Below are 9,969 nucleotides of genomic sequence, written 5' to 3'. Positions count from 1 at the left end.
GTCTCTCCTAATCATACCATAGTTATGGGACGTAAAACACCACATGTTATTATAATCGAACTGACAATAGGGCTAAGGCGACAATCCCCGCAACGATAAAGACATGCGAAACGCCGAAGCTCTTTCACCTACCTTTGCCGTTGCTGTGCTTTAATGTCAAATTCACGCAATGATGGGTTTTCTGAATTTGTACCGAGAGGTGTACTACTATTGATTTATTATTGATGGCGCGCGATTTGCGCTTTTGTACAATGATCACCAGCTTATGATAATGTTGTATGTCTGTGTATTCGAATACAAGTGTTTACAACTCGCAGCCACAATTGATCGTACTTTGTTGTTTGTAAACAACAGGAAAAACAGCCTTTTCGCGTTGTTTTTATTGGCGTTGCAACACTGTCAGAAAGAGCAACTGGTTTTTCTTCTTACGCCGGTGATGATCTGCTGTGCGAACCGCCTAGCAAATGAGGGCTGGAATAAAGTGCTGCCTCTGGTTTTTTGATGAATGCTCAATGATGGTCAGCGCTCTGGAAAACATTGCTACTTCAAGAGAGTTGTTGTGGCTGCTCCTTGAGAATCGCTGAAGTAGGCCGATGCTGCGAAAGGTGTAAGGAAGGAGCATTTTTCTAGTTAACTTCATTGTAAAGCTAGTTTCCGTAACTTTTCTTTACGTGATAATTGTAAGCCAAATATTTCAATGTTCTTGTCACAGAAAAAACCTTTACAGCATAACCGATACTTCAGTTATCTGTCCGATTTGTGACGTAGACAACAAATTATCGCCACACCGGCACAACCGCGTCAAGGCAAGTCTAGTGAAACTTACTATAGTCAAGCCTGATTGGGTAAGCATAACTCCATTAGTAAGCTCACGAAGCCAACTTATAGCTTGTCCCAGGTAGGCGGAGTTGAGATTATGGTGTCCAGTCATGCATCGCTGGGTAAGTTGAGCCGACCTAAACTCAAGACTAATAAGAGTTGAGCTTTGTTGTTCTAATTCAGCTATTTAGGTAATGAAGACTACGTTAACATAACTTGCAATTCAATTCAGACGACACCTGAAATGTGGAAATTAGAAAAATGAATCTTGAAACCCTAATTATTACATTAAGATAAATATGATAATTAAGCTTCCTTGCGTTGGGATTTTCAATTGGTTTCTAATCGAACGTTGTCAACACCTAGCCAGAAATCATATTTAAGAACGTTATCACGCAGGAGCTTTCCACATTGGGGTGTTAATACAAGCGTGCCCAGTCAAGCTAAGACCAACAGAGTGTCAACTAGCTCAGCTGTTTCCAGCCTTGCGCGGCTTAGTGCAAGGTGCGCAAATTTTTTGTAAAAGATTCGCAACGCAGAAGTTACATGATGGTAGCCGTTCGACAAAACAGTGCAGGGAATATGCGGTGAAATAACAAGGACAAGTATGTAGAAATGCGATTATCTAACTAACGTACAAGACTACATACAAACGCCCTCATTCAATACTAGATCAATGGGAAACGACAGCATATTTTTATAGGAATAGAAGGCTAGAAAATCCTGAACACATTTTGTTCTCGAGAGCAATTGGTATAACCTAACAAATAAGGCTTCATGTTTTCAAGGAAACCTTGGGAAGTCTTCAAGCGTCGTTTCTTGCTAGTGAAAGTGACGCTGAATTTAGGCTATAGTTTATGAATGAGGAATTCCGCATAAATGATTCACCGTGACCTCAATGTCAAAACGAGACTATGTTTGGCAGACGCTACTTACTCTAGCGTTCTGGTCCTTCCGGTTCTGGGTTGTCCTTGCCACCGGGCAATTGGCTGCCTGTTAGACAAAAATTGTAGCTTTCGTTACCAACTACTAGGTAGAACTTTTCATGGGGGAAACTATTTTGCCGTTACTTAAATTCGTGCCTGTCATGCATTGTCATACCCTTTTTCACCCAGGAGATAGATCAAAAGGAGTTTCTCGTTTCACATGCTGTACTGAGCGATGTGGTATGATACTGCTAAAAAAACGTAACAAGACATGACATTTGAAATTTATTTTTTCGGGAAAAATTGCGAACGCACTCACGCAGTGACCATAAGACACTGCGTTGTACGTGTTTTGTGCAGTAAACACAGTCATGCATCGGCAGCGAGATCGAGTGGAATCACCGGCTAGCGGTAACTGGCTGAAATGCACAAGTGCGGATTGCTCCACGCGCCATCTGCTAGCCACGTCGTGTTTCTATGTGCGCGTACGTCATGCACGTTCTCAAAAGGTAGTTTGTTCAAATATGCCAGCGCGAGTGGAACTTCCTGTATGTATGCATGAAACGACGTACGAAATAATTTGTTCTTGCTAGGGTACTAATGCATTCTAATGGAATAGGCGACTGCAACTTTATAGAAGGCTGCTTATTGTCGTAGTACCCTTCATTCACCAGGTTATTTTAAAATTGGGTGCCACTTTCTGCTTTAGGCACATCGTAAAATGCTATAGGTATCCCATCAAACATGAGTACCTAAAGGTGTTGTGTGAATGCAGCGTTTTAGCTACTAGGCTGTACACAAAAAACGCAAACAACGCCATGCACCTGCATGATCTTGGTAGGTGTACAAATACACACTGTGGCTTATCAATTTGCGAGAATCTTTCGGTGTGTTTATCTGGCCGTGGTACCACTACATATAAGGATTATCATCATGTAAACTACGCTTCGGTACTTAAAGGACAACTCCGGCGATTTTTCGACTATGTCAGGATAATGGTGCCTTTATGTTCCTTAGACGCTCTTCTCATGCGCCCTATACCAGAAATGCCAAAAACGTTGAAAATACTTTTTAATTACCGAAAAATCGCAACACCAAAACCGAAACCCAACCAAGTGCGCTTCTACTCGTGACGTAAAGATTTGCCAGACGCTGCTGGAACCTGCCTGATTGCACTACCGTCTACGCTGTCCACGGCAATTGGCTAAAATGCTTATGCTGTTATGGTGAATACATGACGAGTCATGTGTGGCTCACAGCGCAAGACCACTGGGCGCTTATCGCACGCACGCCAACACGGAAAAGGAAATCGCACGCTCAACCAAGAAAACTCCGGCTAAACCCACACAATCCATAGAAAAGAAGCAGACGCTGCATGGCACACCAGTTCGTCACTTCCGCCTGGCAAACCTCAACGTCACCAACACAATGTTGCCATTAATTCTGGCAAGCGAGGTAAGCGGTTCGAGGAAAGCTATGAAATTCATTTGAATGGAATCTGTGAAACTCTCAAGCCTGCAATTGGGCATGAATGGCACAAACGTGCGAATGAACGTACCCGGTGAATTTCATTGAGATCCACCGACGTTACAAAATCACCGGAGTTGGCCTTATAAGGACTCTAAATTCAAATAGCATGAAAGCTCAATTTTGGCAACTTCTAAAACGACAATATTATCAAGAAGTGTGCCCTTCTTACGGAGAAATAAAAGTAAATGCGCAAGAATACAAGCGCCGCAGTAGTACATTCTCAAATTGATCCCGATGACATCAGACAGACAGCCAAGTATTAATCACTAGTAATCGATCTAGCTACATTGAATAAAGAACGTTACGTGCATAAAGAGACGCAATAAAATGCTGCCTGTTCTTTTCTGTGTGATTAATTTATAGAGCTATTATAAAGACTCTAGAGGGAATCTCCCCATAGAGCCCATGCATTAAAACCTATAGACTCTCGGGTGCCGTCATGATGGAACGACACTTGGCTTTCGCGTGACTAGGGTGCGTGACGTACACTTGCCCTCGCCACGGTATGCAGCCTTAACCACTGCAATTTTTCTGTTTTTTGGGTCTGTGTTACGTCGCAGTAAGAGACTGTCAAATGAAGCCGAGTTTTTCGCTATGGCGACGGAAAGCACGGACGACGCACGCAAGCAAGGCGGTGAAATCGGCGCCGCACGCCGCACCGCCACGCTCTCAACATTACAAGGAGTGTTGTGCCATCTACTAAACAAACGTGCAAATGCTCCATTCCGTGCAGTAAATTGTATAAATAGCCGCTGTATCTTCCCAAAAAGTCATTCATAATAACCCTATACAACTTACGTTCGTTTATAATACGTGAACACGCTTTTTTACAATTTCAGTTGTGAAGCCTTGAGTGTTTTTAACGTCTAGATGTAGCGCTTTCAAAACGTATGGTGATGGCAACATTGACGACTTTCCAAGATGTCAGGGTTTCGGTGGTTATAGTTTATCCGGCCCAGCTTTTCCTCTAGAGTCAGTATATAAGCTCTAAAGATTCATGGAAAAAAGAAGCGCTGGACGCTATACTACGCGGAATGGCGCGAGTGAATCGAAAATTAAATTTTCGCATAGTTACACTGGACAGGTGGTGCCATCTAGCAGGGCGCAGTGAAATAAAAAAAAAGCCTGCAATATCGAAGTCAACGGTGTGAAATAGATCAACGGCCGTTGTCGCTGCTGTGGCTCCCACTGTTTTCGATCTTCTGCTACTAGCGCAGTAAAACAGACAACGTTGTGCTCGGCAACAGTGACTTGAGTCGGTCCGGTTGGCCGGCTTCTTGAGGCGGGTAACTTTAAGTGCGTAACCCAATGCGCACCACTAAAATGTCAGTTTATTTCAAAATAGGCCGTTTCTTGGCACATAAGTAACACTACGAGGTTTCCGGAACGCTACTTCAACCATCTACGTCGACTTAATAGTTGCCTTTAGGGTCCTTCTAAACTGTCTTTAAAATTGAGTTGCCGTGCGTAATCGCGTACTTAGATTTAAGAACGTTGTGAAGGGCCCAGGCATTCAAAGTTATTTCTGACGGCATACCTTACATTTATTATTGGATTATTTTACGGAAAAATCATCTCTTTTACTTCGTCTGGAGCGTTGATCTGGAATTTTTACTAATGAAATGAAGGCAGTGGTCATTTTCGTTTGAAAAAAAACATGCTTGTATAACAAATTAATCAGACCTTTGTTGTAAGACTGTCATGTACGTAACCCACAGATGAAAGTTTTGTGCACCCCGCCGTGGTGGTCTAGTGGCTAAGGTACTCGGCTACTAACCCACAGGTCGCGGGATCGAATCCCGTCTGTGGCAGCTGCATTTCCGATGGAGGCAGGAATGTTGTAGGACCGTGGGCTCCGATTTGGGTGCACGTTAAAGAACCCCAGGTGGTCGAAATTTCTGGAGCCCTCCATTACGGCGTCTCTCCTAATCATATGGTGGTTTTCGGACGTTAAATCCCACATATCAATCAATGGAAGCTTTGTGCAGAACTCTCACTAGGTATCTACATGTGCGTACACATGGTAAACGCAATGTAGTGCAAAGCGCTGTCAGCATCTAAGTTCACCTAACTAGACTTACAGACTGTCCCACATAATATTGTGAACCGAATTACAAAAAAAAATGAATTAGCGTAGAATGGCGAATGGTGCTACTGAACTCATCGCACAGATATGCGGACTTTCTAGGATCTCTGTTTCTGTCTTTTCTGTGTACCCAAATAAGTAGTTAAGTCATGCTACAGCAGTGTGAAGTCGAGGAAACACAAACTTTAAACACAACTTGACACAGCAAAAGCCTGATTAGTGAGAAAGGGCGCCCAGAATCATTCAGGGCCATTTAAAATTTGACAGGCGGAATGTGATTTACTCGCTGTTAATGATAACGTTGCACATATGGGCTTCGTGCGCCGATTTTGTAGAAAAGAGCTAAAATATGACTGGTAAGCTGCACTCAACGCATTTCCTTCGAATCGTCTCAGGCCGCACGCACTGAAGCGCCGCTGCGTGTATTTGTATACATGCCGCCAACCACCTATCGACACTTCCGCGGAGACTTGTGCTGCAATCTATACCCCTATCTCGCCGCAAATAACGTGTTCAGTGGACGTCTGCAGCAGTACAAACTGTTCGGCTTGTTAGTCTTGCATTATCATGTGGATGAGGGAAAAAAAAAGAAACACTAGGCCTGTACGTAACGCGCACCACTGCAGCGAAAGCTCGAAGAAGGGCCATTCTAGAGTCCTTCTAAAATAATCTTAGGGAAACGGCTCAAAGCACGCTTGCTGGGCACCCACTACGCCATCAATAATAATAACTTATGTCGATTAGGCTGGCATTCACTGTACTATCTTTCGTCATTCTTCGAAGAAGAGTGGTATTGACTACATATTTGCAAGAAATTTTGTGCAAATTTTTATGCAGTGGCTGACGACAATGAAGAATTAGGCCTGAAGTGGAAATATGCCACTTCAGACCAGTTGATCAAGAAGAAGCTTTTCTATTGGGTTAGAGCATTAGACGACCAACTCGTTCCACTATTTGCATTGTACGAAGCCTGGTCGTTCTTTTCCTGTTCTAAAACGCTTTACTACTGTATTAACGCGATTCATTTCCCGACATCAAACCTGCCGAAGGTGAATGTGCAAACAATTTCTAAGCAGCGGCTTGGCTCAGTGGTAGAATACTGGACTCGCACGCAGGAGACTCGATTCTAACCTCAATGTGTCCTTGGTGTTTTTTTATTTACGGATTTTTTTCTTAATACGTCCCATAGTGGTTACAAACATCAGCGGTGGCGGCGGACAACTATACGACACCACACGTTACCCATGTTGTTATCTCATAGCTGCTTTCGTTGTGAAAGAAGAGGGAGGTGATTGATGACCAGAAATGGAGAACTTGGGCATGTAGCACCGTCTGTCATCATCAACAGCTGGTCTGCCATAACTGAACAGAAAATAGGTGAAAAAAGTCACATCTGAAAATAAATTATGTCTTCTAAAAGGAATTCCACTTCATACAGCACAGACGTATTTGAGCAACATGGTCAAATTACAATGCCGTTCTATAGCCCACGTGGCTTCCCAGAATCAACTATATTACTGTGGGGCCTCATGTGTGTCTCATGGGCAGCGTTCGATTCTATTCCAAACTACGTTTTTACAATTTTACCGAAATGTTCGAGTAGGTCGCTGTCGTGTGAAACTGGTATTTTTTCAGTGACTAGCATTTGCCCTCAGACCTTATTTTTAGCCCATTTCCCAATCAGCTACGGTAGGATACTGTTGTTGCCGCCGGCAGATGGTGCTCCGTACAGAAGCACCAGATTAGTGGGAATCACAAGGGCTTTTATTGAACCGATAAATGTTTATTTCACTAAATTAGGGCCATATTCCAAATTCACTTCGACTATGGGAAGGAATCTGATTTTCCTGTATGCATGTTTCCGTGCGAGTGTTTTCTATATATGAGTAAAAATTATAAAGATGTGTAAGGAAGGAAAAGGGAGTCTTCTCTTAGCTACTTCTATTCATATGCAATGAAATTTACTATAACTCTAAACATATTTGCCATGTACGACAGCAATAGACCCAAATTGTTGACGCTTTTGTGTCGAGAATCGCACAATACGAGAAAGAATACTGTTAATCGAAACACACAAGCGACTTTCTAATGGTGTTGTTTTGTTAAGACTTGGTCATACTGCTGTTACCCACCACTGTAGCCACCGAGCCTTCCAGTGTCTTGCAGTAGTAGGCAATGTCTATGAGCATTCTCCTTTCGGCGTTCTTATCACGTCTTCATCATATTTAAATAATGGTTATAGGAGTTATGGGACAGAGAGTCGAGAGCAGTGATCAATGATTGGCCATACCAACGCCGAACCAGCAATGGTACTGCTGTGACAAAATGACGAAATGAGCGCAAGTAGGCTATAGTGTATTGTTGACACTCGCAGATGCGTTGCCATGAGAGTGATTCACTCAGGTGAAACTGCTGGAACTCAGCCTCAGCTAATGAATTCAGAACAACGTTGAAGACTTTCTTACAATTAGTAAGACCCTGTTTTTGTTCGGAATTGCTTGGTGATTTAGCTGGGCAGCAGCCGTACGCCGCAAGGTTTGATCATATCCCCCATGCTTTTCAACATTCTTCTCGTGGGATTGCGAGCCAAGCTACAAGTAACCGAAAGACTCAGTCGTAGCCCCTACGCCGGCGACATTACGTTTTGAATTAAACAAGGGCTGCGATGGGCAGAGTGAACAGGCGCTAAAACATGCGATTCAAATAGTGCAAGAAAACACAAAGAACACTGGACTGCCCTACTCTGCAAGAAACGGTGAGCATTTACTTTTTAAGCCCGCGCTAAGAGGCAGCAAGCCAAACGGCTAGATAAGCGTTAGTCTTTCAGTAGGGACATACGAGTAACAATGTGCGATGGGCAACACACGCCCTGCTGGAACTTTGTGGATAAGGCGTGCATGTTAGGCATACATGTTGCAACCAACGGTCATGACGGCGAGACTGTAAGGAGACTGAAACGTGTGGTCACTATACACAGCCAACATAGCCAATAAACACGGCGGGACGAAAGTGGATAACGTGATTACGCTGGTTTACGATCAGACATTCGTAAAGAGCCGAGCAACGTACGTGGTACCCTGCTAAAGAGGGAGGTAGCACAAAAGAAGATTAACCAGGGAGGCTTTCAAAGAGGCTATAGCGCTACCAAGCACCAGGTTACTAGGCCTCAGTCCACGCAACACGCTGAGGGAATAGAAAGAAGCGCAGACCATGGCGCAGTATGAACGCGTCTTTCTAAGAGGAAGTCGAGCACATGCATAGAGAAGTAGGGATCGGGTGCCACGTTCTACACGGTGTCAAAGTTGACATGCCGAGTAACGACAGAGATAGGTTGGTCGCCGCTTCCTTGCTGAAAGATGTGCACCCCGAATACCGCATGGGTAGAAGATAATGGAGTGGACAGGATGTACAGGGTAAATATTGTGATTCTAAAAATGGGTTGTTCTTGGACGCGACCAGGTCCGCGCGCAGCCGTGATGCAGTAGATTCCGAGAGTCAGGTCACTCAACGATTACTCATCAGAATGTAGCAAGACCCATCTTACTGGTGGACATGTCCGATGTAATGTTATATATAGTGGAACAAGCCTAACGGGACATTGGTAGGGAGCTCCACACTTGCGTTCATGATATTTTAGGAAACCTTTGTAAGAGCTGATGAGTAATAGGAGCTCATGAGTAACACTTAAGGTAGAACGACCACCTCTAGGCTCGAACCCGCGTTAACGAGGCTGGTCACTCTATGCAAAAGAGATACACACCTTTGAGCATGATGAGGTAGATGACGAGGCCGATGATGGCGCACATGCAGATGAGAAAGACGCAGAGGAACACCAAGATGCCCTTGGACGACAGCCAGGGCCGCGTCGGTCCCGCAGGGGCAGGCCCCGCATCGGCCATGCTGCTGCTCACGCCGCTAGCATCCACACCGCTCATCGCGCTCCTGCACATGCGGAACAAGTTGTAAGCTTGCAATCATGTGCGGCATCGTGATTCAAACTTTCTCAACACAAAGTGGGCAGTTGCTTAAGGACACATCTAGCACCCGAACACCCAAGTATTACAGTTGCACGCGTTGTGCCATCGAAAGTGCTGAACGCAGCACCAGTGCTATAGAGCAATGAGGTTTGCCTGACCACTTCTTCGTAATATTCATGCACACTCATGCCACACGGCTGTATTAGATTTCTGTTGAAAAATATGCATTTGTCCTAACGGCAATCCTAATGCTTCACTTGAACTACAATACTTGCTCGAATGTTAGCAGCACTAGTTTGTATAGGCAAATCCTGACAAAAGTTTCAGAATTTCGGGACTTCTAGCAATTATAAGCTAAGCATGGCACCATAATGAGTGATGCTGGCTTGTGCAGGTAAATGGTGAGTAGACGAGTGGGCGAACTTTTAGTAAATATCGGCCCATGGTTTTGAGTGTTAACTATCTACTGCTATTAGGTGAGCGTTCTCCCGACTCAAATGAAGCCCTATGAATGCACTGTCCACCGATTTTTACAAAAATTCTGAAGAGCACTATGTGCTTGCCGAAGCCTCACGGATGTTTGAAAGTTCAGCAGATGAAGCTTTCTTATCCATTTAGGAATCATTTTGCT

General features: G+C 44.1%; 1 long non-coding RNA gene across 1 annotated transcript; it reads right to left on the bottom strand.

Moving 5' to 3' along the window:
• Positions 1-375: 375 nt before the first annotated feature.
• Positions 376-9,155, bottom strand: LOC142803461 (uncharacterized). The gene is made up of 3 exons (XR_012894130.1): positions 9,122-9,155; positions 1,756-1,812; positions 376-596 (listed from the first exon to the last, which is right to left on the bottom strand). It is a non-coding gene; the product is annotated as an uncharacterized LOC142803461 (long non-coding RNA).
• Between the last annotated feature and the right edge of the window lie 814 nt (positions 9,156-9,969).

Source organism: Rhipicephalus microplus, chromosome 3 (assembly GCF_043290135.1).
Source record: "Rhipicephalus microplus isolate Deutch F79 chromosome 3, USDA_Rmic, whole genome shotgun sequence".
NCBI lineage: Eukaryota > Metazoa > Arthropoda > Arachnida > Ixodida > Ixodidae > Rhipicephalus > Rhipicephalus microplus.
This window is presented reverse-complemented; position numbering and strand designations above follow the sequence as displayed.